This window comes from Symsagittifera roscoffensis, chromosome 2 (genome assembly GCF_963678635.1).
Source record: "Symsagittifera roscoffensis chromosome 2, txSymRosc1.1, whole genome shotgun sequence".
NCBI lineage: Eukaryota > Metazoa > Xenacoelomorpha > Acoela > Convolutidae > Symsagittifera > Symsagittifera roscoffensis.
Window position 1 is genome coordinate 81,377,301 of NC_087063.1, and position 10,185 is coordinate 81,387,485.

General features: G+C 31.1%; 1 protein-coding gene across 1 annotated transcript in view; it reads left to right on the plus strand.

Annotated features, from left to right (window-relative positions):
• The first annotated feature begins 3,819 nt into the window (after positions 1 to 3,819).
• Positions 3,820 to 10,185, plus strand: part of LOC134840472 (uncharacterized) — an 87,015-nt gene continuing 80,649 nt past the window's right edge. The window contains exon 1 of the mRNA XM_063856290.1: positions 3,820 to 3,829. The gene's annotated coding sequence lies outside the window, so the exon portion shown is untranslated. The remainder of the gene's footprint in view (positions 3,830 to 10,185) is intronic.

The window sequence follows — 10,185 nt, forward strand, 5'->3', positions numbered from 1 at the left end:
CAGGCTTTTGGTTTTGTTTCAGAGCAAACTCGGACAAGGATTCTAATGAGCAGAAAGGACCGCATTATCTTCAAAAATGATTGCAATGTTTTCCGTTCATTTGAAAAATGGACACCCAGTATCTAGTGGACAGCACAAAAATTGTCTGTCCTTTACAAGTTTTTAGATTAAAAATTGTTTGGAAATCCTCTCCACAGTATCAAAAAAGAGTTAACAGGTATTATAGGTGAAAAAATATTTCTAAATCTGAAAGAATTACCAGAGTTACGCTACTACTCCTTCAATATTGAACAACTATATAAGATCTATACTTCATAAGAAATGCTGGATCAAAACACTTTTTTTTCTCAATTTTTTGAGGATTTGCAAGACAAAGTGGATTGGAGTGATTTTTTGTTAACCACTATGAGGATTTAAATCTCGTTGATCTAAAAAATTATAGTGTCAGCTACCAAAAAAAAACATGAAATAGAATTTCTTAAAATTGTCGCTCTAAAAGGTTCAGAAGTTGTCCGTGTACGCAAAATAATAAACTTTTTGGTAAAAGATCTTGACATATAATCATTTTTTAAAATCTGGCGGTAAAAATTTATCCATTTCTCGATAAAGTAGGTCGAAAAAGCAGTCGTTCTTGCAAAGCAAACTTTGACGATGTTATTTGAATTTGAATCAAAATAGTCATTTCCAATACCAGGCATTTCCAAATTCTCCTTTGAAGATTTTTGATCAAATCCCACTACGAGAAATCATTTTTTCATCCCACATTGACGAATTATTTCCCAGTACTTCTCGAGACGAAATACATTTAATACGTGACTCATTATACGTTGATACGCGTGATACGCTTGATACGCTCGTAATACGCGTGATTCTCTATTTGCATGCGCGTGAATTCCATCTTATTTTAAGGCTTCAAACGCTTTAGTAAGAATTGTTTGAAACTTTCAAGAAAGAAATGGCTGGAGAGAAAACAAAACCGAAGGATGATTCACACTAGCAACCAGTAGCTTTTAAACCTTGTGCAAACAATCTACTACATTCCAAAGTTTCAAACTGTGCAGTTTATTTTACCCTAGCAAAATATATCATTGCCAATAATTTGTTTCCTCGTAAAGCACAAAAATCCACAAAATTAGCTCAACATCAGTGTGTAAAGAAGGAATTCCTGCTTTTCATGAATATAGTTCTGAAGAGTTTCCGAACAAACTTGATAGGCATTCGTTCACTGATAAAGCAATTTCTTCAAAAAACTATAAAAAACTCTATGAAGGACTCTCAATTGTTTTGGCTAAATAGTACTACCAAATACCATTTTTTGAAGAAAAAAAATCAATCGAACTATGTTTTTCAAGTTGCCAGATAATCCATTGTTTGTTCGCTGTTTACTAAAACATTTTTTTAGCTAAGCCAGATCAAAAAGAATTGCAATTGAATCTGTAAGAGGAACTTTTTCATTACAATTATTTAGAAATGATAGTCAGTACCTTTATAATACTTCCTAATCAATGCCGGTTTCTAAATGACAAAAATAAATTAAAATAATGCCCCCAATAAGAGTCATTGCACTTTAAAAAAATTCAGTTACTCCAGGTACTTTTCATGAAAATTAAATTATTTATCAAAAATTTAATTTGAGAGAGCTGAGAATTATTTGGAATGGAAGGAGAATTATGTTCAGTAGACACGATATCTCATTTTTGCCATTATCTTAAAACAATGGACCCAAGAAATTTTAACGATATATTTTTTCAGCTTTTCCAATTGAAGAAATTCAAAGACTATTTCTATTCTAGCTCATTACAAGATTAAATTAAGCAGTTGCATTATGCAGAATGCACTAAAGACTTGAGATGTTTTCAATTTAGTTTGGAGCAAGTAACGGTCGTGACAGTCTGATGGAATGGTCAAATAGACAAATTGGTAAAAGTCTTTAAAAAATGTTTTAAAAACTTTTAGATTCCTACAATTTTTTACGGAGTGTTTCATCATTTTTCCTCGTAATCTTCATGATGTTTTTCTTCAGATATAAATCTCCAGCAAAAGTAGGCAATGAATGCTAAATAGTCCATAAACCGAAAAATTTCTACAACCTATTTATATTTGTATGTTTTCATACATATATATACATATTTATATACATATTTACAATTATAAATAGGTTGTAGAAATTTCTCGATTTATCGATTATGTAGCATACCGGTTTGCAATAGCACGCCTAACCGATCAGCCGTGTGGGATGAAATATGCAATGAAAAAGTGATGAAATTGCCCTCAAACTTACAACGAACTTAATTACGAGATTTCAAGAAGTTTTTCTTGAAAGAGTTATTTTTTAATTAAATAAGACATAATCATCAATCCAGATGCATGGTGAACACAAATATTATTCGGGTCAATTTTTCTTTCACCTATTTCAGTGTTCCGTGATAAATTCATGTCAAGGCCATTTACAAGCAAAAAATTATACATAACGTGTTGAGTGAAAAATAGTTTTTTGAAAATCGAAATATATATATATATATATTTCGATTTTCAAAAAACTATTTTTTACTGAACACAATATGTATAATTTATTCAGCGAAACGTTCTCAATCGTTTAATTTTGAACTGAAAATCGCGAGCAGAAAAAAAAATTGAAAATATATTGAATTTCCAAATTAAATAAGAAACCCTCAATCAATTTCAGTCGATATCGTGGACAAAGTTAAATTTAAAACAAGATAATTTTGATGTCTTTTTTAAACGAAAAACTACTAATTAATCATAATAAATACACACGGACATGAAAAATTGGAAGAATATTAGTCGCAACAAAAACTAGCTATGGTTTTATTAGTCTCCGCATCATAGCATGCTGTATTATGAAGGTTTTCTTATTAAATAGTCCCAATCGAAGGATCAATGGTCTCCGCACTCTGTTTCAATAAGGTTGCACCCGAGTAAGAAGCTGAACTAAAGGTTGCTCTGGAACTAAAGCTTAAACGTTTTCTTGAACATTTGAGTCAGGTGATTAATTTGTTGTAATATACAGTAGGCGTCCCGCTCTACATGAGGACGAATACAAACCTACTGATTTTCTCGCAACGGTTTTTACTCAAACATTGAATCATACCCTAAAAAAATTTGGGAGTCTGTTCAAGTGAGGTTGGTTCGTTTATTTTTCGGGTCTTATAGTCTTTTCCAATACCTAGTAGATTTCGTTAGTGATACAACTCTCATAGAATTCTTTGCAAATCTAGAAAGTGAATCGATGTAATTCCGGAGGTAGTCGGTAGCATTATATGGCTTTTATTGGTCTACTCCTAGTATTGATTGTAAAAGAACGGAACGGCTTGCTTTGGATGATTTCGTGTGTATCTTTGGCAGATAATTTTTCTCTTGCTCGGGAATTGTTTAGCTGGCCAGTCATAAACAAAAAAAAATCCTTCCCGTATACCGACTGAGCTGTTCCAATGAAAAGAAGCAAATTAGAAACAGTAAACTCTTAATGGGGTCTTGGAAGGATTGAAATGAATCCATTCGGGCGAAAGCAATCAGTTTTTTGCTGTTAAAAAAATTAATTTTAATTCTCAATTATTAATGACTTACAACGCAAACTTATGTTAGCATAATTCATAGCGGTCATTAAAATAATCGTCATTATGGAAGAAAAACACTCGAAGCCTAAAAATTTTGAAATTATTCTCGATGAGCGGGGAATGCTCAAGGAAAACTGAACGGTTTTCCTTGATTTTGAAAGAAATAACTGCTCTTTTTTTCAAATTTAATGACTGAATTTTGATTGGATGTGGTTGAATGGGACTAGATTCGAGAAATTGGCTTATTAAATTTTTTGTAGAAAAAAATCATAATTCAATTTAATAAAATTGACTTTTCAAATTAGTTGTCTATTAATCAAAAAAATGTTACTACACAAGCGACGGGCGTTTTCGATTTGCAAAGTAACTATCAACGCCTCTTAAACTATTGCCCATATAAAACCAGACGGCCCAGCTCAAAATACGATGCTCAATTTCTTGGTTGAAAGAAATAAATTTGAACAGGAGGATAAACTTTTTGTGAACACTCTGTCCTCAACTTCGAAAAAGGTTGAATTATGAGATGGTTGAAAAATGTGAGAATTTTTTGAATCATGTAGATATATTCAATGTTGCAGATGCATAGTAAAGACCGACTAAAGCCATTTTATAAACTCATTTAGCGAACAAATGCTAAGCAAATCTGATCATAAAATAATCATTAAGTTCAAAGTCAAAAGAAATTATCTCTCTGTTGAAAAATTTTGTTGAAAAAAAGGATAATTTTATTGAGAATAATCCACTCTCAACTTCTAAACTGATTGAATTATGAGACGGTAGAAGATTTCTATTCGATCCAAGTAAATTTTATCAATGTTGCAGATAGATGATAATAACAGATCAAAGCTATCATAAAAAAATCATTTAGACAAACTGAGATTAAAATATTTAGGTTTGAAGTCATTTGGATTTATCTCTGCGTTTGTAATAACAGCAACATAAAAAAGATATTTTCCAGAAAAGACTTATTGTCTTTGTTTTTTCACCAGAAGTTGAGCTTTTCCGTCACTTTTATGTCACATGTTTCGCACAAAAGAGGGTAATGGCCAAACCTACGACATAAAGAGTCTGTTATAGAAAAACTAGAACAAGTTTGTTTTCAAAACGCGTTTTTATGCTTCTTCACTTTGATTCTTTATCAATTGGAGCACATCTGCGCTATTGCATTTTGATTGTTTGTTTTTATTTTCTAAAATCTCTCCTGAGCTCAAGCCAGTGGAAGCAGAAGTAGCATTGCAAGTACCATTTAGAATCTTCTAGATAACTGATGTTAAACTTAAAAAAAACCAGCAAAGGTTTTTGTTATTCTGGTAAATGGTAAAACTCTCGACTTACCTTAAAATTATGCTGAACAAATAGTCACATTTGTTTTCATAATAGGCGATAATTATTTTGCTCACAATGCCACACTTTAGCTTGAGGTGATGCATCAATTACGTTTTGAAGCTCCACCTTCTTCGATATCTGTTCCTCTCGAGAGACACTACCTAACAATCTTTGCTGAATAAGAATTTGACGTTTTTTCTGTGGTTGAAAACGCAAAAAAGTGTTGATGGCTTCAGCACGCCAATTTTCTTCCAATCTCTTGTTTTTTCTAAAATTGACAAGCCGAGAAACAGACACCGCCCAAGGAGAGTGTTTTAAAAAATAAAACATTCCCGAGGTTTAACTTGGCACAAACTGAGAATTTACTTACCTGCTTCCAAAAAATATGCTACGCTACCAATTTCGCCGGCAAGTTTTTGTTATGCATTATAATTTTTCTTTCTAACTTCATCATTAACTCTCTTTTGGGTCAAAAGTTAATTTGTTTGAAAAATGTAATCAGGTAAAATAAAAAAAGGAATCAAAAGCTTGGAATCAGAAGGAAAGATGTATCGAGTCTTTTTTGTTAAGGTAAGCCTAGCAAAATCTATCAAGTATAAGAGGTGGAACTTGCGTTCATTGCCAAATATTAGGATAGGGGTCCATCAAAACATTACGGACCTACTTCTAAAATTTTTGCTATAGGTGGCGCACGCCCCCCCCCCCCTCCCCCCCCCCACTCCCACCAAACCCTTCTCTACTTAGGAAGGACCAACCTTAGAATCCGGGACACAATACATTTATCTTTCTGTTTTCTGCGCGCTTGTTTGAAAAGCAAATTGTATGCAAAAACATGTTTCGACATCAGTACACCGCTTGGAAATTTCCCGATTGGTGTCTAATATTTGGCGATTATAAGACCATAGCGTGATCGTAATCGACTAATTTGGATTTACATTGTTTATCTCAACAAATTTCAAAAACGATCGAAAATATTTTATTCAATTGAAGCGAGAGGTTTTTCTCACGACAATAAAATTCAGTGTATTTGGTTATAATTGATTAGACTGGATTGAAAGAACTGTTTTGTTCCTGGAACTGGTTCAAGTTTGCTTGACCAACGTTGTTTTTTTTTGGCTAGGATAACTTTTTCCGCCTGCAGTTTTGTCTTTTTTTTTCTCATTTTTGCTGATCCTTACATACTCCCTAATTCAATTTATGTTTAATAATGTCCATCAAATCATATGACTTCCTATGTTACGCAAATTTTGCAAAAACTAATCATTCGAAATAAAAATCAGGCTTTGTGTGAAACTTCTTCGTAGAAAGATTTTTTTCGGAAATTCTTTGGAATAAAAAATAGTTTAATGCAATTTCATGGCAATAAAATAGATTGTCATGATAATATATGGCAAAAACGAAATATTTTTTGAGATTGAATGAATTTTTTGCGAAACTAGAAATGAAGAAAACAAGCATTTCTTATATAAAAAAGGTATTTTATGCGACATTTTGTTAGGGTTCAATAATCGTTTTCTGTGTTTATATTCCAATCTGTTCAAAGCGAGCCAAAATTTTGTATATGTTATTGAAAATGAACACCAAAGCGCTTTCTAAAGTACAAGATGATGTATTCAGCATATAGTAACGGACTAATTGTTCCGATTTTTAGAAGAAGTGACGGAAAATTTCTGTTCGGATTTGTTTTGCACTTTAAGCGTGATAACAACTCTGAGTGATTTTTGTATACCACCAGAAAGGTATTGTTGTTCTGAGCTCAAATCTATAGTTTTTATTATGGTTGCTTAAAGATTGCCATTTCGATCAATTTTGCAGAATAAAACCGATATGAAACGTGCTATTAACTAACACTTGAGCAGATTTTAAATCCGTCTTAGAAAATTTTTTATGTAGGAACAAGGATAGCCAGTTACTCTGCACGTAGTACAAAATTTTCCGACCATGGTCTTTAGAAAACTAGTTTAGAAAGTTTTTTCCATTATAGTGTAGTTTTTCTGCTTGATGTGATCAAATGATCTGACTTAAAAGTACAATTTAAGCATATTGGACAAAAAAACTTGCTGAAGAAACATGACTAGAAAAACTAAAAAGATTTAGAAAATTTTTTTTTCAAGATTTTTCGCAGAAATTTTTTGAATTTTTGAAGTTTTCGGTTATGAAGCTTAAAAATAAATTTTGGTTATGAAGCTATGAAGTTTCAAAAACTCGTTTTATCTGCTTAAAATTAAGATTTAAGGTTTTTAAATAAGCATAATTCAGCTGTTGTAATCCTGCTCGCTTGCTTTAATCGCTCGATTTAAGACAAAAAATCAAAAAATTCAAACCGGTTTTTCTCAACTTTGAGACAAAAAATTTTGGATATTTTTCAACGTGGTTCGAATCACAACTGAAAGGGTTTTAATATGATATATCACTCAACCCAGTCCGATGGTTTGAATTGATTATTTGTGGTACCTGATTTTGCGTGGAAAACAAAAGAAAAACACTAAAACACACCCGAATACAAAATTCCTCCCCATTTTTCAAATGGTCGTAACAATGAGGCATATTATTAGATATATTTAGTATTTTGCAATTTGTGGAACATATCATGTTTTATCTAACGTAGTTTGTGAGTATTTTTTGAAACTTTCATCAATTTTTCAAAGAACCTTATTCGATAAGGCTAAAAAGACAGTCGAAAACATTCTGGGCTTTTCCCTGATGCGCGGAGTTTTGTTAGAAAACTTAAAATACATCAAATCAATTTGAAAGAACTTCTGAGCAGGTTTAAAAATAAACTTTTGTATTTTTCACTTGAAGTAAAATGCCCGTTTATTATCACAAATCTATCATAACGTCTTTCTTCAACCTCTCGTAAATTTGCAAAAAAAAATACTATAGGTAAAATATTTTTTAAAGTTTGAGCTCAGGGCATTTATAGATTTCAGATGACAACAAAAATCCCATCAAAAAAGAATAGTTAAAAAGTGGCGAAATTTATTTTAAGATTAGAAAAGCACGAGTACAATTTATTCGTCACCCTGAACAAAAATTAGTAATAAATTATTACGACCTTGAAATGTATGCAAAAATTTTTATTAGGATTTTTCAAAAATTGTACAAATGTTGCATTTGCAAAAATTTGCTTTAGACCACGACTCGTTTTGGGTTCACTCTTTCACTAGTTTTTCGGTATGCGTTCTTGATGAAACAAAAACTGGTTCAATAAACGATTGAACTTCAAACCTTAATTGAGAAACGATTGTTCCGACCACTAAGTTGTTCTAAACTGGCCTCCTCATTTTTCTAGCCATCAACTTTTTCCTTCAGGTTTCTAGGTTGACACAAAATGCTTGTCATACGTTTTTCATTTATGAAAAAAATGCTTATCATACTCTTTCAAACATTTTCATAGAGTAAAAATAACTGTATGAAAATAGCAAAATGAGAAATTTTTCCATTATATGAAATTTCCAAATTGCATAAAAATAGCATGAGAAGCTATTTTTCCATACTATGAAATTGTATGACAAGCAATTTTTCCATACTATGAAATTGTATGACAAGCATTTTTTCCATAAATGAAAATACGAAAAATTTTTGTTTTGAAACTTTGTGTTTCATCCGAAATGTAACTTTTGTATATGGCTAGAATAATTTTGGTTTGAAAAGGCCTGTTTTTTTACAAATTTATTTTTATCTTAGCAATTGAAACAAAAAAATAAAAACCGTGTTTACAAAAAAATACATTTTTTTTATTTTGAATTTTTTGGGTGAAAAACTCATCTTGGATTATGTTATAAACACAAACAGTCGAGTTTTGCATGCACCATTTTTTTAATAAAATTTAAATTTGAGCGCAAAAGCAAGTTTTCAACCAAAAAAAGGATTAAATTTTTTTTTACCTCAAATTTGTGTTTTTGGTCATGAAAAAAAGCATATCATACAATTTTCATTTATGAGAACTATATGATAAGCATTTTTTCCGACCAAAAGTAAAATTTTGTTTTTGATTGTCAAAATGCCCTCTACCTTAGATATGATTATTTAAATCTTTTTAAAGTTACCCGGACACACTTTTTGGTTATTTTTGAAATTTTTAGTTTTCTATGACACAATGATTATCTTATAATTTTCATTCATGAAAATTTTATGATAAGCAATTTTTTTATCGAAAATTTTAAATCCTTTTTTTAATGACCAGAAAGCTTCAAAAGAGGCAAATAGACCAAAAAATGTTCATTAACAATTTTTAAAACACTTTTCAAATTTAGCATGAATTTTGTATGATAAACAATTTTTTCCATAGACTTCATATATGAAAATGTATGATAAGCATTTTTCTTCTATGGACGTCAAACCGGGGTTGAAATCAATTTACTTTAGATCATTAAATTTTTACTTATTGATTTAAATGTTCGAACGTTCAAAATTCCATGTTAAGATGTTTTCTCAAAGCCCGGGTTGACCTCCATAAACCGAAAATGCTTATCTTACATTTCCCCACACCGAAAATCTTATCATACAATTGCCTACATCAAATGTATGGAAAAATACTAATCATACAATTTTAATACAATTTTTTAAAAAATTTCCAAGTAAAATTGAAATTGCCCCAAAAATTTTTTCGTTTTTTTTTCAACCTCAAATCGAATTTTGTACTCAAACAAACATTTTCCAAAAAAAAACTTTGCATACAAAATTTAATTTTTTGTCTGCATAACGTAGTCGACGATGCACAAAAATTAGAGTTTTTTCCGTTTCTCTGGATTAATTTTTTTAAACAGGCTAAAATTTCCTGTTTTTTTTTGTATGGCATGTTTATATATGCCTTGATCAATGTCTGATAAGTTGAAAACTCAATTTTTAAAAAAATCATCTTTGAAAAATTTTGCCAAAATTTAAAAGTTTGATGTTTTCACTATATGATTTGTGCAGAGTTACAATTCAGATCGCTTGCAATGAATTGTCAATGACAGACGATCAACCTTTTGGTAACTCTAGTGTTGAGTACACCATGGGTTTAGTCACTTGTATCCCAAAAATTTTGAGAAATGGAATTTAGAAACAATCAATTCTTTGGTTTATGAAAAAATGCTTGTCCGACAATTTTCATTCATGAAAAAATGCTTGTCCTAGACTTTTTTAAACAATTTTCTTAGTCTATGAAACTGTAGGAAATTGTAGGACAAGCATTTTTTCAGATATGGAAATTGTAGGATAAGCATTTTTGGTCAACCCGGGAGGCTTTCCAGCTAAGAAAACATCTCTCGTCCCCTAAATGCGCCGGTGTGTAAAC